This window comes from Sminthopsis crassicaudata, chromosome 2 (genome assembly GCF_048593235.1).
Source record: "Sminthopsis crassicaudata isolate SCR6 chromosome 2, ASM4859323v1, whole genome shotgun sequence".
Classification (NCBI taxonomy): domain Eukaryota; kingdom Metazoa; phylum Chordata; class Mammalia; order Dasyuromorphia; family Dasyuridae; genus Sminthopsis; species Sminthopsis crassicaudata.
In genome coordinates, this window is record NC_133618.1 from 316,478,836 (window position 1) to 316,506,078 (window position 27,243).

The 27,243-nt window shown below is 36.5% G+C and overlaps 1 protein-coding gene across 6 annotated transcripts in view; it reads left to right on the forward strand.

The window, feature by feature from the left end:
- Positions 1–27,243, forward strand: part of DPF3 (double PHD fingers 3) — a 397,766-nt gene that overhangs the window by 74,097 nt on the left and 296,426 nt on the right. The gene's annotated exons all lie outside the window — the stretch shown is intronic.

A 27,243-nucleotide genomic window follows, 5' to 3' on the forward strand; every position in this document is an offset into this window, starting at 1 on the left:
GTTTGGAAAAGTTGACCAGTTAGGAGTTAGTCTTAGCAAGAGGTGATGAAAGTCTGCTCTTTTCTCTTCTTGTTGCCTCTCCTGGGCTACAAACACAAATGATATTGGTTTGGTGGACCTAGTAGAGGTAAAATCAGTGGAGAAAATATTTAGTGAATGTTGATTGGTTAGGATTTAGGTGCTACAGTGGGTGGTGTCAGGTCTATAATTCCTGCTGCCCAGGATGGGAAGGCTGGCAGATCTCTTGAGTTTAGGAGTTCTGGGCTGCAGTGGGCTAAGTGGATAGGAGATCCACAATAGGTTTAGCATAAATATTCAAAAGGTGTCAATGGGGGTAGGGTTGGGGTTGGAGGAGACCAAAACTCCAGAGCTGATCAGAAATAGAATGGGACAATGAGTGGCTTCTGTACTTATTTGTCTTGGTAAGATGGGGAAATCCAGTATTTAAACAACAATAACAAAAACAACATCTATTACCATTAATATTTCAGAGTTCTGTTCAAAAATTTTGAGGAAATAACCCATAGATAAAGATTATCATTATTTAATGAACATTCTTATTTAAATATGAGTCTTTTCAGCTCTTTTCTTGGCTCTTTGGGGTGAGATAATCTGGTGATAGGGTCCTCTATTACTAGTGACTGATATGGAGGTAAAATAGGCTCATGACTACTTTATGATCTTGGAAGCACATACATTACACAGTCCTAGAGTGTTGTTTATCAGCTTTCTAACTCTATGGCTCTGTGAGCTCATCTAATACGCAATGGCTTCTCTACAAGAACTACTTTGTTTACTTCTATTTGGAGGTGCTAATGTATCACAAAGGAGGAAAAGAAGGGGGAGTCTAACAGGAGGTATCTAAGTGAAAGAGACTGACTTAGTCCAAAGTTATTTGCATTGGTCACAGCTCACCCCCTTCATTTAGACCAAAGTGCAGAGCATCTGAGAGATTGTGTAGTTCTGTTCACTAGCTTTGCTGTGGCAGTTACTTAGGAAAATAATTGTGGGGGAGAAAGGAAAAAGAAAGTGGTTGATGCTTTTAAAACAAAAAACAAATCTAAGAGTCAAATATATACAGACAGCCAACTAATTAACTAACTTCAGACAACTTTAATCAATCAATGAATGTTTATTAAGTCCCCTGTGTGTCAGCCATAGTGCTAATTCCTGGGGAAACAAAAAGAGGCAAAAGACAGACTCTGACCTCAAGGGCAATCTAATAGGGGGAGACTACATGTAAACGTACATGTGTATATGTGTGTCTATATACATATGCACATGTACATATACATATATAAGACATATATTATATTTATATATAATGAGAGAAAGAGGAGAGAGATACAGCCAGAGACAGAGAGAGAAACAGAGACAGAGAGAAACAGGGAGACAGAGATAGAGAAAGAAGCCATATAGAGAATAAATATGAATTAATAAAATGAAACCATTAGAATTAAGAGGGATTGGGGAAAGTATCCCAATAAAAATGGGATTTTATTTGGAATTTAAAGGAAACTGGGGGCTTAGTAGGTAGAGCGAAGGAGGCAGAGTATTCCAGGCATCAGGGACAGCCTGATAAAATGCCTGGAGCTGAGAGATGGAATGTCTTGTTTGTGGAATAGCCTGGAGAGCAGTGTCAAAGGATCAAAGAGTATCTGTCCGGGTAGGAGGAAGGAAGATAATATGTAAGAACACTGAAAAGTAGGACAGTAGGTTATGAAGGGCTTTGAATGTCAAGCAGAATATGTATTTGAGTCCAGAGACAGTAGGGAAGCACTGAAGTTATTGACTAGAGGCATGATATGATTAGACCTGTGTTTTAGGAAAATCACTTTAATAAATAAATAATAAATAAATAGCTGAATGGAGGATGGAGAGAGATTTGAAGCTGGTAAGCCTACCAGTAGGCTATTGCAACAGTCCAGGTAGGAAATGATAAAAGCCTGCACCAGAGTGTGATAGTATCAAAGAAGAGAAGGAATATATTCAAGACATGCTATGAAGGTGAAATTTATAGGTCTTAACAACAGATTGGATATAGGGATTAGAGATTGTGAGGAAGGCAGGATAACTCTTAGGTTGTGAGCCTGAAGAATTGGGAGGCAGGTGTTCCCCTCTAAGGTTATAGGGAAAGTAGGAGAGAAGGGACAGGGTTTAGAGAAAAGAAAATAAATTAATAATAAAGATAAAATTTCATAACCTCTATTGTCCTTCTAGGTTTCTCCTAATCATCTCACTTAAAGACAAAGGGTGATGTTGGGGTGAGATTCTAGAGCACAGCACTACCTTCTTCCCAGCTTCCTGAAGAAGTCCCTTGTGGCAAAGAACTGGAAATTACAGGGATGCCCATTACTTGGGGAATGACTGAACAAGTTGTGGCATCTGATTATAATGAATACTATTGTGCCATAAGAAATGATGAACATGATACTTTCAGAAAAAAACAACAAAACTTGGAAAATCTTGTATGAAATAATGCAGAGTGAAGTGAGCAGATCCGGGAGATCATTGTACAAAGTCATAGAAATACTGTAAGGATGATCAATTAACTGTGAAAGAGTTAGCCACTCTGATCAAGACAATAATCAATTCCAAAGGACCCATAATGAAAAATCCTATCCACTTCCAGAGGAAGAGAACTGAAGAACTCTGAGAGATATTAAAGCATACTTGGTTCACTTTCTTTTAAAATGTTTTCATTTTTGTTTTTATTTTCTTTTGCAATATGGCTAATATGAAAATGTTTTGCATGACTTCACATGAATATTATTCAATTATATATTATTGAATATTATATTTCTTATATTTATTGAATATATATTATTGAATATTATTCAATATCTCAACTCTCAAGGAGAGGAAAAGGGAGGGAAAAGGAGGTAGAAAATTTGGAGTTGAAAATTTTAAATAATGAATGTTGAATTAATGAATATTTTAAGATGTAATTGGGAAATATTTAATAAAATAAAACATTAAAAAAAAAAAAAAGATGCCCCTTCCTTATAGCCTGAAGTCAGAAGTACCTAACCCTTTTAATGGCTTTGGAATTTCTAACCTTGAGAAACTGAAGTTAGAGGGGCTATTCCTGGCCAGATTTTGGATGATCTTTACAGTTTCCTTTATATTTTGGTCAAACTTGCTAAATTGTACCAAGTTAGAAAATACCCTTTGAAGGCACTCCAGCCTGAAGATCAGAAAACAGAGCCTCAGCAGCGGGCTGGGGAAACAGCGATAGGATTTATGTTTTCTCATGATATCTTGAGTGCTTTTCTTTTTTTTATAAACATTTACAAATGGTGAAGAGATATTATGGTGAAGAGATATTGAAGAACAACACACTTTGTTTTTTTAAAATTAAATTTTAGTTTTTCAATTAACAAGCTTTCATTTTTTTCTTCCTCCCACACTTCCCTTTCTTCCATTGAAAAAGAAAAAAAAAAAAAAGAAAAACAAAACTCTTGTAAGAAATATGCATAGATAAGCAAAACAGATTCACTCTTTGTCAATGTCCAAAAAATGAATGTCTCAATCTGTACTCTGTGTCCATTATCTCTCTTTCAGGGGATACTTAATATGCTTCTTTATTGATATTCCAGATTCATGATTAGTCATTGCAATGGTTAGAATTCTTAAGTTACTCTGAGTTGTTTATCTTCATTTATTTATTTATTTTGCAAGGCAATTGGGGTTAAGTGACTTGTCTACGGACACACAGCATAGGAAGAACACTGCAACAACTTTTATTTAATTAATCTCTACATTCTGTAAAATATGTTTATTTGTATCTTTAAAGAAAGGATAAAATTAGGGCTAATTTCTATGTTCAAAAAAATTTTTAAAGATTGGGGTTATGTCTATTATAATTTCAAGTCCGAATTAAAGTTTTTGAAGTAAATAATAACTTTTATAAATCAAGATCTGAGTTTGAATCCAAGACAGTTCTGCTGTCCTACTACTGTGACTTTGGATTACTCATTTATCTCTGAGTCTCAATTTCTTCAAATATGAAGAGAGGAGGTTGGGTACAATAACTTTTCAGTTTTTCATCCGGCCTTAATTTATAGGGATATAAGAAAGGAGAATCTGATGACATTTAAGAGTCAATTAGAATAGATGACTTTTGAATATTAAAATCCTAAAAAACTTGCTGGGAATTTTAGGCAAATCTCCCTCCACCCACCTTGTACTCCTTATACTCTTTGGATTTCATTTTCCTTAGGGTTTTGGTCTAAATGATCTAACTCTAAAATTCTTTGATACTAAAATATGTCATGTTGAGAAAAAAACACATTAGAGCTAGAAGGAACCGTAAAGTCCCTTAAAAAGTTCCATAGAGATGGCTCCTGTGAGGTGAACCCTGGATTTTTATTTCAGATGGGATTTTGACAGTGTCTGGTTTATAACTAGGAGTCTGTTTTTTTCCCTTTTGGGATGGTTCTGAAAGTTTTGCTAACTGAACGGGTGGGGGTGATGATGATGGGTGACTCCTGGGAACTCTGACCTTGGTACAACAAAGCAAACAGGCCAGAGAGTCCTTGGTACCCACCCTCCTCCACAGCCTTCACCCTGATGTTATTACTTTAACTTCTAAATGGCCTGGCTCGGGTTCCTTTCTTCTTATGTTTACTTTTGTTCAAGGATACCACCTCCTCTTCCTCCTCTCTCTGTTCCCTCCCTAACCCCAGGTTAAATAGAATGAAGCCAGAAATAGTTTGAAGATTGATAGAGAAATCTGCTTTGTCTGGTCCTAAAAAAGATCTATAATCTTGAAGTTGGGAAATTCAAGGTCTCAATTTTGGATTAGAATATGTGAGAACTCACAGAGTTTATTTTCAGAGTTTCCAATATACACAGTAGTATCCCAATATATAGGATAGAATCATCTTTCTCATTTGATTCCTTAGCCTATTTTGATTTGCCTTATTTATATGTGAGCTTGCCTTTTCACTTCCACTATAGTGTACTATCCTTGAGGGTATGGTACTAAGTTTTGTACTAGTAGGTGATTTTTCATTTTTGTGTCCCCCTTACTAGCCTTACTTATTTATAGAAAGTACTTAATAAATATTTGCTGAATGGAACATTGAGATTATTCATTTTGTATCTGCTATTTCCTTCTTTGTAAAATGGGGCTAAAGGTATTTTTTCCTTTTTATCTCATTCTTCAATTCCACAAACATTTTCATGTAACTTTTATTTAATTTTACTTTTTAAAAATCAACAAGCATTTTTCCTCTCCTACTTTCCCCTTCTACCACTAAAGATAAAAGCAAAACTCTTATAATAATAAATATGAATAGTCAAGCAAAACAAATTCCCTAATTGACCATGTCAAAAAATATATGTCTCATTCCACATCTTGAATCCATCATCTCTCTGGGTAGCATCTTTTCTCTTTAGTTCTCTGTAATCATAGTTGGTTATTACACTGATCAGGGTTGTTTAGTCTTCCAGTGTGGAGAGCATTGTGCTAAGTGCTGGGGAGATATAAAGCTTAGGTAAGACATAATCCCTATTCTCATGAACTTATAGTACAGGTAGAGGGCCAATACATTATATTACAAAAGAGCAATATGAGGTCTGAGAGGTCATTTCTTGGTGGAGAAGATCAAGGAAGAGGTCATGAAGGAGGTAGCCTTTTGGTTGGACCTTAATGAATGGTTAGGAATTAGGGAGACAAAGGAGAATGAGGAAAGAAAAGAAGAAAAAGGGGGCATGGAGGGTGTCCCCAAAACCGAAAATAGTGAGCAAAGAAAGAAACCTGAGTGCAGGCTATGTTTTGGAAGTGTTTAAGAGCAGCTAGTTTGGCCAGAGTATAGGGTGTATGGGAAGTGACATGAAATTAAATTAGGAAGATAGGGTAGTATCAGATTATGAAGAAAGTCAAATACCAAGTAATCTCACAGAGCTAGATGTCTAGAGGATAAAAGGAATTAACAAGCCACATTAATACTACCTAGGTTTTATGAGCTTCTTGATATCAATAGGAGATCATTTTGATTTAATTTTACTACATTCCGATTCTTCACTGAGAGGCTCTCAATGATCTTTTCTTATCACAGATGCTAAAAATGTAAAATCTTTTCCTCAAAAACCAGTTCCTGTTATTTTTAGATTTTTATAAATTACAGTCTTTTTCCTGGGCGGGGCAGGTGACAGTTTATTGCTTTGATGAAAACTGTAGCTATAAGGACTACTTATCTATTATTTAGACTTCTCAATTTCTTTTGGTTTTATTATTTGGGACCTGATTCAACTTTGTCTCCAAATGTCCTTGATTTTAGAGGACTGTCAGATTGAAGTTAAGAGAAGTTCAGATTAGAATCACAGAATCTTTTAGATTACTTCTGCATTTATGCCTCCTTTCACCATTTTAAAGTAGAGATTTTCCTCATCTGCATTGTCAGGAAATTTTCAATTGACAATCTCGTCAGTCCAGTCAGTCATTTTTCCCTCATGTCCGACTTTTCCTGGTCTCCACCATGGCAAGGATGTCAGGGTGGTTTGTCCATCTCTAGCTCATTTTTACAAATGAGGAAACTGAGGATAGAGGGTTAGGTGATTTGCCCAGAGTCACAGAGCTAGTAGTACATGTCTGAGGCCAGATTTGAACTCAGGAAGATGAGTCCGTTCCAGCACTCATCTACTTTGCTGCTTAGCTGCCCTGTTACTCTATAGTAATCTCCTTTAGAAATCTGGTATTCAGGGGGCAGCTGGGTGGCCCAGTGGATAGAGCACCAGCCTTGAATTCAGGAGGACCTGAGTTCAAATCTGATCTCAGACACTTAACACTTCCTAGCTGTGTGACCCTGGGCCAGTCACTTAACCCCAGCCTCGGGGGGTGGGGGGGAAAGAAATTTGGTCTTCTATTGATGTCGGAATAATAGAGTAGAAAGAACACTGTCCCTGGAGTCAGAGGATCTGTCTTTGATCTATGTGACTTTCAGCAAGTCATATGTCCTCCTTGGTTCTGTTTTCTCATCTGGAAAATCAGGGTATTAGAAGAGATGGCCTCCAAATTTCTTTCTAGCTCCTAATCCATGATTCTATGTTTTTAGTTGCTTATGATCTGGAGCCATGCAGCAATGAGCACTAATCCAGTTTTGATGTTTTGGGGTCCCGCAGAGTGTGTTGCACCATAACTTTGGCCATTTGACCACAGCCAGTTAAGGGGATGCTGACTTTGGAGAGTAGTTCTGGCTAACATCCCAAGTCAGTTCTGGCTCCCCAAGAGCCTTATTGAGGGTGAAGATCCTAATCAGGATAGGTATAGAAGATTCAATGGGGTTTGTATCTACTCTGGCTCAGTTCTTTGATAAGGAGAAATCCTGGGAAAGAAGTTAGTTCCATGCTTTTCTGAATTAAGATTTCTCTATTCCATGAATGTTTTTTGGTTGATTTGGTTAAAGGATTGTTTTCTTTTCTAGTCATGTTTGAGCTTCTTCTATTATATATTCTGACCTGACCAGCTAGGGACAGTGTAAAGGAAAAAAGAAAGAAAGAAAAAGTAAAAAAAAAATAGCTTCTGTTGTACATTGCTAAAAAATCTCCCCTCTGCTCCAAAAGGAAAGACGTCTCATAATTTATAATAAAAATGAACCAGAACCAATCCACCTTCCCAAGGGAGCATTAGACTATGTTTTATGGAATTATGACTAAAGCACATTTAAAACAATGACAATAAGTGACATTCATTTAAGCCTTTAAAGTTTATAAAGAGCTTGACACATTGCTTCATCTGATCCTCAGAACAACCTTATAAGGTAGATAGATGATGTAGGTATTATAATCCTCGTTTTCTTTATTTTTAGATCTCTTTTGGGATTCATACCTATTAGTGATATTGTTAGGTCAAAATATATGCATGAATTTATAGCCCTTTGGCCATAGATCATATCTTTTGATCATTTATCATTTGGGGCAAGGCTCTTATTATTTTTTTAATAAATTTGACTCAGTTCCCTCTATGTTTGAGAAATGATTCCTTATCAAAGAAATTTGCTTCAATTTTTTTTGCAATTACTATTGCTAACTGTATTTCCCCTCATTTATTCTAATTTTTCTCCCCTTTCACCCTGTCTCTCCTTAAAAATGTTTTGCTACTGACTGCTCCCTCCCCCAATATGCCCTCTCTTTTATCACCCTTCCCTCCTTTCCTACTTTTCTGCAGGGTAAAATAGATTTCCATACCCATATTGAGTGTGTATATTATTTCCTCTTTGAGTCATTTCTGATGAGAGTAAGGTTCACTCATTTACCTTCTCTTTCCCCTTCTTCTCTACTCTAAAAGTTTTTTCTTGCCTCTTTTTATTATCCCCATTTTATAGATAAAGAAACTGAGTTTGAGAAAGTCTAAATATTTAATTCAGGAGATCACACACCTTACAGCTATAGGAAGTATTACTCGAATCCAGGTCTTTATGACTATCTAGTATTCTATCCACCATTATGCCCCTCAGTCTGTCCCAGGCTGGACCTCTGCCCCTTTGGTTTGATTTGGCAAGAAAGAGCATAGTCGCTGCCAGTTTATTTTTCCTGGTATGCCCTCCTGCTATTTTTTCTCTCTCAAACTACAATACGGCTTTTCCTTTCCTGCAGATTTTACTTCTCACTGGACTTAAAACTGTAGTCTAGCCTCCTTTCTCTGGGACTGCTTATCTCTCTCTCACATACAGACACACAAACACAAAGTCTTCTTGGATTGTGGCCAAACCAGTTGGGAATGCATAATAGCTAAGATATGGGCTGGGGGGAGTCCTAGATGTCCTTGCATGCCTCAGTGAAGGTCTTTGTCTCCTCCCCACCTCTTTTACTAGCACTGAAAAGTTAGTCTCTTCAGAATCCCCTCACTAATTTTTTTTTTTTTTTGAGATGGGGACCTAAATTCTTTTCTTATCCTTGTTTTTTTTTGGGCTGGGTGCTACGATGCTTGCTTTGTAGAGAATGGTAATTGCTGAAACCTCTGAACATGGGGTGTATCTTTGATAAGGAGAAACCATGGGGAGAGGGGTTAGTCCCATGGCTTAAGTTAAGATATCAGTATTCCATGAATGCCTTTTGCTTCATGTGATTAAAGGGTTGTTTTCTTTTCCAGCTGTGTTTGAGCTCCCTATAGACTCTGACCTGTCCACCTAGGGACAGTAAAAAACATAAAAACAAAAATAACTCATTTTGTACAGAGCCAAAAGGCAATGTTCCCCACCCGCCAGCCCCACCTCTCCAGAAAAAAGCCTTTATATATGAGTGGCTAGTTTGTGGGTAATGCTATCTGAGTAGATCCCAGTTTTAAACCTTAACCCAGATGTCCCATGAATTTCAAAAACAAACAAATAGTAAAAACCATGTCCAACTCCCTTCCCATTATTGATCTTATGATTTTGGTTTCGGGCCAGTTTTTATGCCCTTGTGGGCCTGGACGAGAGTTAGGCCATCATTAAAAGTAGCTCTTTTCCTGATGTCTCCAGTCAGACAGGGACTGTGGGGAAATCCTTTGAGATGTTTATAAACTCTTGGGAGATTTCCAACCCAGAGGTAGTAGGACTTGACTGAATACTTCTGTTATTATCCTTCGGTAAATATAATAGTTCTTTGGGGGAATATAGCTAGACAGAATTTCCAAGCCTCATCAGATTTTCTCATTGTTTGCTATAATACAAACCATCAGGTGAAGTTTTTTTTTTTTTTCCTTTCTTTCTCTTTCCCTTTATCTGCAAAGTAAGTTTTGCAAACTTCCATGAAACCAGGCCACTAGGCACTGTTTCTAGGAGTGGCAGGCCAATCATGCTTAATTCTATCTCTATTTTCTACTATTTCTTGCCATGCTCCAGGGCAAAGCAGAAAACTCACCTTTCCTGGAATATACTTAGCTTATTCTCTTCTCTCTATCTTTGGCCCTATACCTGGAATACCTTCATCCCATTAATTCTCTACTCATCAAAATCCCACCTATCCCTTAAATCCCAGCTGAAATATCTATTGTAAGAAGCCTGTGATGATATGTGAAGATCCCTTTTTTTGAATTCTTGTGGCATTTATCACATTTTGCATTGTTTCATAATTATTTGTTCATATGATTGTTTTTCCCCATCACATTTCCCTATCACAAGATCCATGACTTAGATGTCTTTTGTATCTCATCTAGAGTGTTTTACACATTCACATATGTATATATATATATATATTCATGTAATATATTACATGTATATTAACCAGAGTCCTCAAACAGAACTCCAAGGGGAAAAAGATACAGGCTCATAAAACTACAAGAGCCATGTCTTTGATGTTTTTAATATCTCATCTAGAGTGTTTTACACATTCACATATGTATGTATATACATGTAATATTAATAATATGTATATTAACCACAGTCCTCAAACCTGCTCCAAAGGGAAGAAGATAGTCTTATATTAAATATTTTTATACACATGTACCCTAAGTTGTATTGGAATTAGTGTTTCAACATAGACTTACCTACTTCCCCCTGATTCTGGGTTCTAAACACAGATATAGTATGTATTACATCTGAGGAGGGACACACAGACAACCATTGGAGGTTTTCAAGTAAATACTAGATGAACTTTTAAAAAATAGGTATTTAGGGTGTTTTTCCAGTGGGTCAGCACAGTAATAATATACATGAAACATCCCAAACTGGGAAAAATCCTCAGGTTACCCTCAACACAGTAGTAGCTGTCTTATTTTCTTTTGTTCTCTTGCTTTTTGTCTCCTTTTCACTTATAAATGTTAGACTGGTTCTATCATACATTTCCATTTTTGCCTTCTTTTTTAAAACAATTTTTGAGAAAATTGTGACTTGTTCAAGGCAAGCTAATAAGTGGTAAGTGTCTGAGGTCACATTTGAACTCAGGTCTTCTTGACTCCAGTACTCTGTCCACTGCACCATCTACGTCCCCTCCCTTTTCTTCTGCAGCTGGACAGAGTGCTGGCTCCAGCATCAGTGAATTCAAGTCCTATCTCTGATGCTTACTGCCTGTGTGACTTTGGGCAAATCACCTCTTCTACATATTTTAGGCTCCAACAACATCGGCCTTGTTGCCATGGCACTCCTTGACTTTTTGCTGGCTATTCCCATGCCTGAAATATTCTTCCTCCTCATCCCTGCTTCCTGGCTTTTTTTCTGGATTCCTTTAAGACTTAGCTCAAATGCCACTTCCCGCAAAGAGTCTCTTATTTGCATCATTTTCTACTTCCCTTCCCCCTTCTCCCTCCATCCATCCCCACTGAGGTTACTTCTGGTTTATCCTGGATTTTTCTTGTATGTATGCAGTTGTGTGCAAATCATCTTTCCCACCTGAGCTCCTGGAGGTCAAGGACCGCACTTTTGCCTTTTTAAATGTTCCCAGTACTTTGCACAATGCCTGACACACAGCAAGCACTTATTATAAATGCTAATTGGATTGACAACCTTTCTGGACCTCATTTTATTCATTTGCAAAGTGAGGGATTTGGACTAGATAGCCTCTGATGTCCCTTCCAGGTCTGGATCTATGATCCTAAGATCCTATGACTCTTCTAGTTACCGAATTAATAATTAAATAGGTAATCGATAATTATTTGCTGAATGTATGAATTTTAAAAGCACATATGGTGAATAGCTTTTTAGGAGGAATAAGGGATAAGGGTATCATAAAATCACATAGAAAATGTTTATACTTGGCAGTTCAATCCTTTTAAAAGGGTTGCTTACTTCTAAAGGATACTGGATAAATATCCAGTTTCCTCACGGGTAGCCCAACTCTGGTTTGATTCAATTAAAAAGATATTTATTAAGCTCCTATTGTGTGTAAGGCACTGTGCTAGGCACAAAGTGCAAACATAGGAGATGCAAACACAGCAATGAAATTGTCTCTGCTTAAGGAATTTAGCCTCCCATAGGAAGTGGCACCTAAATTGAGCCTTGATTGAGGGACTGGAGGAGGCAGAAGTACAGAGGGATTACATTTCAGGAATGGCAGGCAGCCTCTGCAAAGATATGGCAATAAGAGATGGCACATTGAACTTGGGGGATAGCTAGTAGGTTAAAGAGACTGCACCATAGAATAGGTGAAGAAAGTCCTTAATAGGAAATAAATCTAGAAAAGTAGGTAAGAGCTTTTTTTTTTTCTTTAACTGTAGAGCCAGACTCTGGATTACTTAATGTAGAGAGCTTTAAATGCCAGACTAAAGAATTTGTATTTTATCCTTAATGCAACTGGTAAACACTGAAGATTTTTGAACAGGGTAGTGTTGTATTTAGATCTGTGTTTTGGAAATATTAATTTGTTAGCTATATAGAGGAGTTATTAGAAAGCTCTTTTCTTTTTTACATAGCTATGGACTTTTAGACACGAATGGCATCTTGGGAGTTATTTTCTCCAGTTTCCTTAATACATGAATATTCTGGAGCCCAGAAAAGTGATATGAGATCAGCTCACATAATAATGATTTATATTTATGTAACACTTTAAAACTTATAAATCAATTCACTTATAGTACTTAAATTGAACATCACAGCAATCATGAAATAGGTACTACAGATCTAATTATCTTTTTACAGATGAAGAAATTGAGTCTCAGAGAGGTCAAGTGACTTTTTCATTGTCATACACCCAAACAAAAGTATCACAAGTTGAGTTTGAATCATAGTTTTCCTGACTTTAAGATTGACAGTGTATATACACTGCAGATACTAGTTAATAATACAGTAAGTGGAAGACTAAAATCATTAGTCTTCTGACTGCCAGTCTAGTATCATTTCTACTATATTACACTGCTATTATTGCAATATTGTATTTACCAGTTTACCTAGAGCTCTGGAGAGTGAAAGATGTTGGTTGTATTTTCAGGATAGATGAGTAAAGCAATGATGTTAAAAAACCTTTTGTCAAATTGTGAAACATTAACATTTTTTCTTTGATCTCATGACATCTTTTTCTTTACTCCTCCTCAAAGTGTTATTCATCTTATATGTTAAATCAACAAATACTGTTGTTTATAGAATGTATTGCAGTGAAGGAATCCAGTCTAAGTCAATTATGATTAACAAGTCTAAAGGATGACATATTCACTTACACAAATAATGAATTCCTATTGATGTTGTATTTGAAAGTTTATTCTGTTATTTAGAATGTTTCCTTGATGGGTTTGAATTCATTTTGTTCTGCATAATTATTTGCCCATTGATCCCACACTGGGGATAATTGGTTGATCCATAGTCAGTTTCATAGCACATGGGCTATGCTCTTGGATTAGGATTTTTTAAATGGGGAGATACAAAGAGAATCAGAGCTAAGGTGGTTAGAGAGAAGCTAGTCAGATACACTTATCTCTGAAGGTAAGGTTGTGTAGCCCTATGGCCTCTCCAATGTACATAAGAGAACTATATAAACCCAGAAGAGGAGAGAGCCATGTAGCTTTTCAAGCTTGCATCAGCAGAACAGTGGTGACAGGAGGAGGAGTTTTTCTGGAAAAACAGAATTCTGAATCAAGGCTCCCAGATAGGAAAAGAGAAGTTCCTTGACCAAGCTCAGGAGGAGACAGAACTCAGGAATAAAAAAGGAGTAGAACCATGATATGAACAAACTTAGATCTTATTTCTGTGAGTTACATAAACTATGAAAATCCGGAGGAGAAAATTCATTCTCTAGTGACCTTGAATGCTTTTCCTTTGGGAAAACCTCAACTGTATATAGGATATAGAGGACAACATAGAATCCTGAGAGAGGTAGGGCTCCTTCACAGAGGAAAGAGTTGCCCTGACTGTTCCTGAACTTAACTATGATTCTTTTATGTTTGGTAATTTCTGTCTGGTGAAATAAAGCTTTGTTAGCCTTAGGGTTTGTATTAAGACCTAAGTATATTTTTTAAAATTTTAAAAGAGATGTGAGCCAAACATGATTAGACATGAGCCAAATCTTATCTTCTCCAGGGAAATCTGGCTAGATGGAAAATGAATCTGCCTTTTTATTTTCTCTGAGTACATCAACTGTCTGGAAAAGGACACCATTTCTGTCCTACTACATAAGTAACTTAACAAGGATCCACAAAAAATTAGTAATAGAGTCAAAGTTAGAATCCATATTTTCTAATGCCTAGACTAGGCTTTTCTTGATTACAGTGTCTAATCATGCTAATTCGAATGATCTCAAGTGATCTCACAGATTTCTTCCCCACCCCCATTTAATTCATTTCCTTTAATTTAATTCTGGCATTCATGTACTCATCACCTCTCACTTGGACTACTGTAATCACCATTAACCTCCACCTGTATTCTCTCCCACTTCCAATCTGTCCTATCCAGCTGTCAGATGAATCTTCCTAAAGCTCAGCTATGATATCACTCCCTTGTCCAATTTTTTTTTCAAATGTCTCTCAATTGTCTACTAAATAAAGTCCAAATACCTTATCCTGGCATTCAGGGTCCTCCATGACATGGTTTCAGGCTACCTATTATCTTTATTTCATGCTAGACATCCTCACCCCCACATATATTCCTGCCAGACCAGACTACTCACTGTTTCTCAAATATAGCTTGAACTTTCACACATCTATTCCTTTCCTCACATCATTCCCTATATCTGGAATGTTCTTTGTCCATCTCATCTCTATCTAACAAAATTCATCTTGTTTTTAAAACCCCCAATTTAAAGGCTACCTCTTCATGAAACATTGTCTTTCTCCCTAATCAGAAGTGATCATACTGCTTCCTCTGAACTACCAAAGCAATGTGTTCTTAGACATGGTCGCATATCACATTCTGCCCTGAATTATAGTTATTTGTACCATGACTCATTTCTCCTACCTGACTGCAGAATTCTTGAAATAAAATAAAGTGTTTTATATCCATAGTGCTTTACACATAACCTCTGACCAAGAGAGTCTTGTCTCTGAGTTTACACCAAGTGAGTTCAATCTTGGAGACTATCACATAAATCAACCTCTTTGGTTATTGTCTCCATGCAGGGCATTGTCAGATATTTTTTCTGGCTGTTTTCCATGCCTGAAATGTTCTCCTTCTTTGTTTTCACCTACTGTCTTTCCTGGCTTCTTTTAGGTCCTAAAGAAAATCTCTCTTGAATTCTTTGGTTTACAGTATTTTCACTAATGGGACTTCACATGTTGATGTTTTCTCAAACTTGCTTCCTAGCATGTCAACTTGGGCATCTATGATCTTCATCATTATTCCTTCATTGCAACAAATAGTAATGACCATGTCCTTCATCTCATCTTTGGCTATAGTTTCCAACCTCCCCTCCCCCATATCCATAATTCTGATATTCCTGTACCTGTTCAAAACCTCCTATGTTTCTTTATATCCCTGTATCTAGCACTTATTCAACCTGTTTTCTACCCTTGCCACTCCCTCAAGTCACTGTATTCTAAGTCACTTTCCCAGACCATCATCTTGCCTCTGTGGTGACTCCTCCTTTCTTATAGTTTATTAGTTCTTGTAGTTAACCAGTTCAATTCAAGAACCCTTGAGTCTTTTCTCACCTTGTCTTAATACCCATCTCTTTCCAAACCCTAGCCCTGGATTATTCCCACAGTCTACCTTTCCTACTCCTACAAGGCATGCTACTGAATGTGGATGAAAGAAGTAATCCAGCTCTTCTGACAAGATCTATCACAAATTTGTTACGTAAGCTCCATTGGGTCTGCATTGCTGCACTCTAGTTCTTTTCTTCTTCCATGATTATAGGATCAAAGATGTCTCCCTCCTTTCTCAGTCTTTGATCTCTTTCTGTCTACTTTCTTCCTTGTTGTCTACAAATAACCAAAATCTCTTCCATTCTTAAAAAAATCCTCCTAGATCTTAGCATCTCTACTATCTTTCATCCTATATCCCTTCTCTCTTTCTCACATAACCTCCTCGGAAAAAGCTTCCTTTATTTGTTCTCTCAATCCTTTCTAGCCCCTCTGCAGTCTGGCTTCTGATCTCATTACTTGACTGAAATTACTTTATTCAAAGTTCCAGTGATCTCTTCTTTGCCAAATCCATTGGCTTCTTCTTTCATCCTTTATGTCTCTACAGCATTTGACACTGTTGATCCTTTTCTTTTTCCTGGATATTCTCTTCTGACTTTTCTAATAACTGTTCATCCTTGACTCTTGTTCTCTCTGTCTGATCACTCCTTATGCCACTGGCTGCATCATAATCTATATCCTATCTAGTAGCCATGGGTATATATGAAAGCTTTGTCCTGGGCCTTTTTTTCATCTCTGTTTTTTAACTTAATGACTTTATTGGCTAACATAGGTTCAATTATCATCTCTATGCAGGTAACTCTGAGAAATATACTTTAGCCACTTATAGCCAATCATTTTTCTGAATTATGATTATGTATCACAAACTGTACATTGCACAACTCCAACTTGATTTTTTTGGTAGGCATCTCAAACGCAACATGAGAATCAGCATGATATAGCGATTAAAGTTGGCTGTCTATAAGAGCTCAAAGCATATGAGCCCTTTGATCTCAGAAGGGAGATGAATGAGGCGGGAGACTCATAGAGTGTGAAAAGAATTCCAGTTTATTATGCCGTACCGCCTTGTTGATATACATTTTTGCAAGTGTGATCAGCGTGTGAACAGTAGACAATCCTCAATCACCATTCAGAGAAGCAGCTCTTGGTATCTGCCAATGGGAGGAGAGCCAATCCAGCAATTTAGCAACTCGCTCACAGATGAGAAGCCCTGTCCAGGCATCCCTGTTCACATAGCCACTGTCTGTGGACCTGTTCTCATGATCACAATGATTGCTCCTTGTTTAACAGGGGCGTTTCTGCAACATGGCAGAAAACTTATATTCCCTCTCGGTAGAATCCCATAGCCTAGCAAAAGTTCTGTATTTGGAGTCTAGAAGAGCTGGGGTTCAAATCCTGAATTTGGCACTTAATGGTTATGTAGCCATGAGTAAGAAAAATTAAATTTTTTATCTAAGAAATGGACTTGAAGTAGATAGCCTTTAAGGTTTCCTCTAGCTCTAAATTTTTGATCATTTGCATAAAACAGAATTTATTATCTTCTCTCCTCAAATGTACCACGTGTTTTGGACTTTCCTCATTTTGTGAGACAATTGGGGTTAAATGACTTGCCCAGAATCATGCAGTGAGGAAATGTTAAATGTCTGAGGCTAGATTTGAACTTAGATTCTCCTAATTCACTCAGGACTGCAACCTCAGTGTTATAATCAACTCTTAAATGTCACTCATAACACATAACCAGTCAGCTGCCAAAGCTTGTAATGTCTATCTTCACAATTTCAATTACATTTGTTTCTGTTTCTCCACTTACACAGTTACCATTCTAATTCAAGTCCTCATCCTATTTGGTCTCTCTGCCAAATTCTCTCCCTATTCAATCCATCTTCTATAAAGCAGCCAAAGTACTTTTCCTAAAAGCAGAGGTCTGACCATGTCACTTCTTTACTTAATAAACTCTAGTTTATCTGGCATTTAATAAAATTTGTCATTTAAAATCTTCACAGCCTGGTTCTTCCTGCCTGTCCTGTCTTATGTATTATTACATTCCTTAGTCCCGCCATACTGGCCTATTTTCTGTTTCCCATACGTGATGCTCCATCTTCTCTCTTTGCCTTTGTAGTCTGTTCCTCATACCTGGAATGTTCTACTCCTCACTTCTGACTCTCAGAATCCTTGCTTCCTTAGCTCAAACTCCATCTTTTCTGATTTCTTTGCTTCTAATGTCCACCCTCCCCAAACCGTCCTTCTTTGCTCCAGTCTCTTAGGAAAAGATAGCCCTTCTTGTAAACACTAATATCTCTATATGTTTTTCAACCTTTCTACCTTCATTCTGTCCCCTTCCATCTCCTTAAAGAACCTGACTCTTCAGTAATCTTTTCTCTTAATTTTTGATCTATCTTTAACAAGTAGCTCCTTAGCTCTTATTTACAAACATGTTCTCATTCCCTTAACTCAAATAAATGTACCATCCCCTTCAAGCAGCCATTCTATATCTCTTTTCTTTTTTTTTTTTTCCCCCTGAGGCTAGGGTTAAGTGACTTGCCCAAGGTCACACAGCTAGGAAGTGTTAGGTGTCTGAGATCAGATTTGAACTCGGGTCCTCTTGAATTCAGGGCTGGTGCTCTATCCACTGCGCCACCTAGCTGCCCCTCTTTATCTCTTCTCTATCACAGACAGCTTTGTTTTTAAAAAAAGGCTGCCTATATTCATCACCTCCAGTTCTTACTTTACAATTATTGTATTGCTATCTATGTCAGTTAGTAATTCAGTTAAGCTTTCTCTTATAAATTTCAATGTTATGTATGTCATTTGAGGTTTATATATTTAGTATTGATATTGTTTCATTATTTATGATAGCTTTAGGCAAAGTGCAGTTTCCCTGTTTATCATTTTTGACATTCTGAATTTCTATTTTTGCCTCGCTAACTCTTGCTTTTTGGAGTCACTTGATGTACAATAAATTTTGTTCCAATTTTTAATTTTTAGCTTGCAAATGTCTTTTTTTCAAACGTGTTTCCTTTATAAATGATATTATTGGGTTTCATTTAAAAAAATCTCTTCTGTCACTTTTAAGTTTGTTGAATTATTGAGACTACACTTAAAGTTATGATTGTTAGGCTTATATTTCATCCATTTATTTCTTTTGTACTGATTTTTAAAATTTCCTCTGTGATTATTTTATTTTGCATTGCTTTTATACTGGTCTATTCTCTTAGCTTTCTCCTTATCCCTGATTCTATTTAATAACTCTATCCCAAGTTCCTTGACTTTATTTTCTCTTTTTCTCTTTTTCTCCCTCATTTGATTCTTATCTTTTCTCCTCCGCTAAACTTGTTGCTCAAAATTTTCAAAATATTAATTCTTAAAGACTTTTAAGTTTAAGTAACATTCTTTTGCTATGCCTTTTCCCAAGATGTTTGCTTTTGCTTTGTCTTTTTTCTTATTTCTCTTCCCTTTAGGTCTATTCTCAATTCTATTCTCTACATTATTGGTTTCCCTTTTTATTTCTTCTTTATTCTCTTTGTGTTCCTCATGAAGGCAGTTTCTGGAGCACCAAATATAATCTTTATTTTCTATCACATTTCTATGCAATTGCATTTGTAGATCTTAGTCTTGTCTTTCTTCTTGGTGTGCTGCGTTTTTAGAGAATCTAATTTAAGAAGGAATCAATATTGAAAGGAAACTGTGTTGGGTGGTGGGAATCACTGTATGTTCTGAATCTTGAGTCTAGGTTCTGCTTTCAGCATTATAATGATCACTACTCTTGAATTCAGAGTCTCTTGGGTTCTTTGTCACCCCTGATACATTGGGTACTAGTTGCTCTTAGGGATTCAAATGTTCTTTTTTCTTGGATTGGGTTGGAGGTACAATCCTTTCTTGATGAAGTTGGTCTATCCAGATGAAACCTATTATAAAGATCCTGTTTTTTGCCACAAAGATATACTCAAGACACTCTATACGATAATATAACTTTCACCAATTGTTTTGTAATGGAAAGAACACTGTATTAGAAGCCAGAGGATTCGGGTTTAAGGTAGGAATTTTTATTTTAAAATTATGTCACAAACTCTCAGTTTCCCTATTTATAAAGGGAAAAAGTTGGACCATCAGCTCTATTAAAGTCTCTTTCAGCTCAAGTATTTTGCAATTCTCCAAAACTTCACCTAATTAGGTGATTTTTGTTGTTTTACTGTTCTGAAAAATACAATTAATTTCTGAGTCACCTCCCTGGATAATTCATTTGCTCAGTACAACAACTGGGGGGGTATATATTTGCCACTCCTTTATTTTTGCTTAACTATACTATCATAATCAAGTAAAAAAAAAGTAGTAATATATATGTATATGTAATATGTGTATGTGTAATATGTATTTGTAATATATGTGTAATATGTATATGTAATATATAACAATAGATATATACATACATATATTCATATATACACATATACATATATATGGTAGTGGTTTTGCAAACACTGCTGAGCTTATGTGGTCTCTGACTGACCTTAACACACGTTAGACTCAGCAGGGAATGCTACATGTACCAAAAAGGTCTATAGTAGAGGGAAGAGAAAGGAAGAGATAATCATTTATATAGTATGTATCAAGCACTGTGCTAAGTACTTTAGGTATATATATATATGTGCATATATATAAAATTTTATTTTATTTTCTTACTTACTTGTTGCAACATTCTTGTGAAGTAGATGATGTATTAGCTCCATTTACATTTGAGGAAACTTAGATGGACAAAGGTTAAGTAACTTGTTCAGAATGACAGAGCTAGTGAGATTGAACTTGAACTCGTTTTCATGATTCTATGCTGAATTCTCTATTTACTGTGCCACCTAAATACCAAATAAATAATAGAAGGTAAAACATTTCTCTTTCTCTGCCTTCCTTATAAATTAAGGAAGGAACCAGAATTCTCTTCCAATAACCTCATGAATTTATTTGCTTTGGAGGGTTTTTCATTTTATTTAGCTGAATCATCATCACCTTAATTTCATCTCTTTCAATCCAATCCATTTATTATATACTTACTCTATACCATGCTCTATGCCAGGCTCTGGAGATACAAAGATAAAATGAAAAATAGGTCCTGACCTCAAAGACCTTATATTCTAGTTGAGGGAGGAAAAGGAGAGAGAAAGATGGAGGAAGAAGAAAGATTTATAAAATGCTTGTATAGGCATAGAGGACTCGGATAAGTAAGAAGGTTAATAAAAATGTCAAATCGTATAAAAAGAGCAAATTCATTGTTAGGAATCTGGGCACTAATAAATTAATATTCCATTATCTATCAATTTACAACTTTCAATTTATTGCCTTAGAATTTTGAATGGGTCTATATTCCTCAGTCATAAAGTTTGCTTTAAAATAATTTGCTTTTAATTAACTAGGTTAATTTTTACATTACATGTGTCTCTACTCAAAAACCTTCAATAGCTCCCTATAGCCTATTTAATAATGTATAATCTCCTGAAAATGCAAATAAAGCATATGCTTAATAATTTGTGTAGAATGAGAACATTAACAACTAAGGATATTAAGAAAGTCTTCTTGTAGCCATACAAGCCCTGAAATATTCTGAGCTAAGGATTCAAGGAGATAGAAGTTAAGAAGAAATAAGCTTCACCAGCCTTTGTTTTATGTCCTCCCATTAGAATTATATATCTGATTCCATCACCCCTCTTTCTTTTCTCTTCACCCATCCCATACTTCAGCCACTCACATTTCACAGGTATGGCAGTTGCCAGGAATTTGTAACTGTGCCACTCAATGTTTTCAGAATAGTCACCAGCTGGAAGGGATCCTTGAATGAAATGTTCCCTTTCCCAGGCAAGGAGAACAGTCTATGCAAAAGCCTGGAGGTGGGAGATGAAATGCCAAGTTCAGGAGAATAGCAAATAAGCCAGTTTGGCTGGAGAAGTAGTGCATGAAGGGAAGTATTATGAAATAAAGTTGAAAAAAAATAGACTGGAGGCAGATAATAAGTACTAACCACTTTTGATCCAAGGATCCTAAAATTGGTGGCAATAATTTTATGGGAAGTTTTTTTTGAGTAGTTCTTCTTGCCTCCACTCTTCTTCCTTGGGTTGCCAAGAATGATGATTCCAAGCCTTTCTCCAATCTGAAAATACCAGCCCCGCTTGCTGGCTCTGCCAGAATATGCTTCGCACATTATCGGGTTTAGCTTCCATAGTTGCAATCACTTAGGAGGCCCAAGACCCACATACATTTCATTCCAGAATCTGTTCCAGCTGGTGGCTATTCTAACAACACTGGTGGCACAGTTACAAATTTGTGGCACCTGCCTTGGCTATGAAATGTGAATGTCTGAAGTATGGGATGGATGAGGAGAAGAGAAGGATGTATGATGGGATCAAATCAATAATCCTAGTGGGAAGATGTAAACATGAACTGGTAAAGTTCCTATAGCTTATTCTTTGATTCTGACATAGCAGTAAACCATTATGGTAGTAATATTCCTACTGGACCCCAACTTGTACTCACATTCATGAATTGAGTCTCCAGAAAGGTTTTTTATTTTTATTTTTTTATTTTTAGGATTCAACACATAACTCATGAACCCTCACCATTATGAGTCGTTTGGTAGACTCAGGTTACTTTAAGCAAAGTCATAGCAAGGGCGGGAGTTAAAAAGCATCTTCCTCATAAACCTAGGTCATGTTCTTCTACAAATACTCTTTCCATCTGGTAGGAATAGGAGCATACATGTAGGGAATACATATGACCATAGGAACTTACCACCACAGTGCCTCAATGATCTCTTGTTCTTTGTGGGTTCCTTGGAGCAATGTCTTTGATGAATGGGTTGCTCCAATTCTAGGTTGGCCTTGTTCTTAAAAGGTTATATATAGCTTCTCTTCAGGCTGGGTCATTCAACTGGACTCGATGGACTTGTTCCTCAGTGGGTATCTGTATTCCCCACCACCTTCCACTTTAGGCTCAGTTGCAATCTTTAGCTGGATTACAGTTGTGCTCTTTTAGAAAGAACAGCCTAGGATGAGTAGAAGCCTTTCTAGTTCTTTCTGCTGTCTCAGAAGGCTCTGAGTCTCACCTTCTCCAGAGCAGGAGGTAAAAGAACAGTCATCCCAGTACTAACTAGCCTTTCTTTTCAATATTTCCCCATTCAGGGTTCAGTTCCTCTGGAAAGAGACCTCACTCTCATTTATAGTGAACATTCAGTATTTTTCTCAAATCTTCATCTCTGTAGCTTGGGCCATAACCAGATAAATCACCATTTGTCCAGCAATCACCAAATGATTTTAGCATTTGGGGTTCCTTAGTTTCTGGGGTTTTTTTTTCATTCTAAGTTTCTTCTATTGGAGAATGAGTATGAATGAGTGATTGGGGGAAATGATAACCAAGACAGTTTATGCCATGGAACAAATTAATTATGACTGTTGGTTTTTACATATGCAAATGTATTAATTAAGCTTGTGCAATTTGGAGTAGCTGAAGTAGTTTAGAATGGATGAGGAGAAGGAAAGAAGGAGTAGGATGCTCTATTCATATTTGAAAGAAGTTAATACTTTAGTGCTGTCTAAGTGAAATACACCCTTATATCTTATGTCATTTGCCCCTTATGATCTATAAATGTGCTGAAGTATGAAATGGGTAAAACTTTGGGGCAGAAAGAACAATGAATTTGAAACTGGGAATTTTTAAAATTCAAATCCCGACTGTTTCCTTTATTAGTTTAGTAATCTTAGGGAAGCTATTTAATCTTTCTGAATTTCATTTTTCTGTATTCTATAAAATGGGAAGTAAATACACTTGTACTGCTTGCCTCATATTGTGGCTATGATGATTGAAAGAGATTGTGTATATAAAGTGTTTGTTACTATACAGTGATATATAAGTGTTAGCAGGGGGCAGATCAATGACGCAATGATAGGGCATCATGCTTGGAGTCAGGAAGATCTGAGCTAAAATCTGGTCTTAGACACTAATTATGTGAACCTGGGCAAGTCAGTCAACCCCTATTTGTCTCGGTTCCTTCTCTGAAAAATGAGGACACACCTGGGAAAATTGAAAACCACTCTAATATCTTTGTCAAGAAAACCCTAAGGTCAGACTGAGCTGGACTAAGCAGCCTGGGCTCACTTGGCTTGTCTCCATAGTTGACCTACCTCTCAGCTCTTCGTTTGGGCCTGATCTGCATGAACAACATTTCCCTGGTTGCCTGATGGAATCCTATCTGCAGATAGGAAAAAGGAAAGGTACTGAACTTAGCTTGTCAAATGTTTGTTGATTCTGGCAACTCATCCATGTTATGAATACTTCTAAATTTATTTTCTTCCTTGAGCTTGTGCTATAGGGAAGTAAAAGGTGAGGTTTCTGTGGAATAGAATACATGCACGACTGATTCTTCTAATAAGTAGGTACTGTATCAAGTTGAGAATTGACATGATGAGTCAAGAAGAAAAGACAAGAATTAAAACGTTAAAATGGAGATCCAACCTAATAGAATGATATTCCCTCTTTCCCTGAATGTTGAGTCTATTAGGATGCCTTCATGATATCATGTATGATTTTAAAAAAATATTTATTCAAATAAGAACAATGGTTGATATTAAAAGCTATTTAATTAAATTATTTAATTTAACTTTTTAATGTTTGACATTTTTCATAATTAATTTCCTGTCTTGGCTAACTTTTTGAGTGACTTCCAGCAGTTTTTTAAGAGAGCATTTAATGTCTTTTGCTTAACTAAAAGAGTATTTATGTCATTGCTACAAAACAAAGATTAACCATTTTGGCTTTGCAAAGCTGGAAATCATCTCATTAGTATCATTAATACATCATTAGTATCAATAAGATCTTCTAAATCATTAAAGAAATTTGCATGAAGTACCTTTTGACTGGCTACCAAAACCATTAAAAGTTCCATGCTGCCTTTTACCTCATCCAGATCCAGATAAGATCTGTACCCTATATCTTGTCTATAACTAGCCTCACTCTTGACCACTTATTTCAACCTGGGCTGTATGACCTACTTTTCTTAGCACATCTCATTCCCTCTTTGATTGAGTCTGCTGTTATAATTCTTAGACACTTCAGCTTTTTCTTAGTTTCAAAGGGTGGTTCATATAAGGAAGTTATTATGTTAAAATTCCTACTCTGGGAATTAAAAAAAATTCTCTTTGAGAAAAGGGTGGCATCTTAAAAAGGTACTCTAAGAGACCAGATATACTCATTCACTTGAAAGATTTCCAATCTAAATGTAAGCCCTGTTACTTCCCTATATTTTCTTACCCTATTTCTCATGCCATCTGTTCTTCATATTCATTTGGAAAACAAACACTTATTAAGTATGATTTATTTTGTGCAAGACACTATACTAGGCATTGAAATGAAAAGAAGAAATAAAGATGAAAATTCCTGTTTTCAAAGAGTTTATGGTTAAATACTCCAAATTTGGGAATCAGGACTCTTAAAAGGAACCTCCTCATTAATAGAGAGATGGTCTTTTCCTCCCTACCCCCACTCCTTTCTATTAATTAAGCATATGAATACTCATCTAGCAATTCCTGAAAAGTCATCTTTGATTCTTACTCATTTTAGTTTTTTACTAGGTCATTCTGTAAACCTCTCTTTTCCTAACAAGATGACCATTATTTTCTGTTTCCATTTCCCTTTCTGCTTTTTTTTCACATACTCAAATCTTTGTTCCCAACTTCTGCCTTTAATACTAATAGATACCTAGTAGAGAGGAATCTGAAGTTACATTGGACTACAGTAAAGAGAGTTAGTGGTCTGGGTCTGAATCCTTTCTCTAAAATTTACTAAACTAGTGACTACAGGCAAATCTATTAGTCTCTCTGAACCTTATTTTGCTTATCTGGAAAATGGGGATATATAATTATCATTGATCTCAATCTTAAATGAAATGATCTGATTTGAATGATTTGAAAGTCTCCTGAAGGATGAGCCTATCATGCTGCATACCATATACATGTAGGGAGATAACTCTCCTAATTGGCTGAGAGACTTAATAGAGAATTGGAAAAGACAAGAGAGATGGGGAGACAGAGAAGGAAAGGCACAGATTTTGAATGGCAAATGGGAGGAACTTTCCTCTAAGCCATAGTCTTATAGGGGGAGGAGTGGGCACTTAATTGTGTCCCTTCATTGCTAGTATCTGCAGATTCTAGGAGACTGCTAAGAGTATTCTTCTTGGGGGATATAATGCTCTCCTCAGTAGAGATTAGATTTCATCTCCCAAGGGAGTTGGAGATACTCTTCCTCCACTCCTGACTCTTGTGTATTTTATCACCTAATTAATTTGTGTGGTTTCTTTGATTACTATTTTGCTACTATCTTTGATAAGTATAATGTTTGCTATCTCTGATTTTCTTTTGTATAATAAATATTTGGTGAAAGGAAAGTCATGCTGGTGGAAAGTAAATTATTATCACTCCATGACTAAAGTAGGATTACGCCATCCCTCTCTTCTGGAATGAATAGGAAAAATGGACTTTATTCTAAATCCCCAAAAGATAACCGTAACCCTAGACTGCAAAAATCTGATGTGTAATAGCATTCTAGTTCAATATTGCTCTTAAAGATAGGAAAGTGATTGTTCAGTCATGGCTGCTCTTTTATTCTCTATAAAAATGGAACTCCAGTCTCCTTGAAATGTGGAGTGAGACATTTATATCTGTTTAAAAATTTCTGTTCTATGCAATCTGGCCCAGTTCTATACTCCTGTATACTTTACATTTATAAAATGGTTTGCTTCCTGTGGGTGGCGGGAAGATCTACCATCATTGAGAATGTCCTCCCTATCTATCTTTTCTTGGCTTCCTTTCCTGGCTATGTTGCGGTTCAGTCATTTCAGTCATGTCCAACTCTTCATGATCCCATTTGGAGTCTTTCTGGCAGGAATACTGGATTGGTCTGCCAATTCCTTATTATTTTATAGATGAGGAACTGAGAGAAACAGGGGTAAGTGACTTATTGAGGGTCATATTCTATTAAGTGTCTGAGGCTGGATTTGAACTCAGAAAGATGTCTTCCTGATTCCAAACCCAACACTTTAAGCTTCCCTGGCTATGGCCACTTCAACCAAGTCCAAGCTGCTTGACTGTTCTCCTAAAGTTTTTTTAACAAAAGGAAAAAAAATGATATCTGAGGTCCCTCTATTTTCAATAGCCTGTCTCCTTTCCCCCTCTTCTACTGATGGCTCCTTGCTTCTCAGTCCCTCTCCATTCTATTTCTCCATGCTCCCAAGATATACAAAAGAGATGCACAGTCTTTCTCATATTCAACCAAAAGCTCCATCTTGCCTTCTCTCACTTGTGTCTTCCTGTGAGTATAGCTCTAATAACATCAATCCTGACTTGATCCTCATAAAATCATAGTGTTAGAGTTGTTTGGAACTACATAAAGGTCAATGATTTACTCAGGATTTCACAGTAGTTTATGGCAGAGTCTGTTGGTTTGTGTGTGATTTTAGAGCTTAAGCAAAAAAAAAAAATTTTTTTCAACCTTCCCCTGAACCCCCAATCAACTCTAAAAATAGGAGTCATGACTATAAAATTCAATATTTCACCAATTCCACATAAGGTTTCTTAACTTAGCCTGTTTCTGCATCTGTCAGTGTTTGAGTCTATTCTCTTTTTTATGACCCTTCATCATAGTAGGTTTGAATAGGTCTAATTTTTTGAATGACCAGTTGAACTTCCAACAAACCAATGGGGATTAATAGTACAGATATTTAG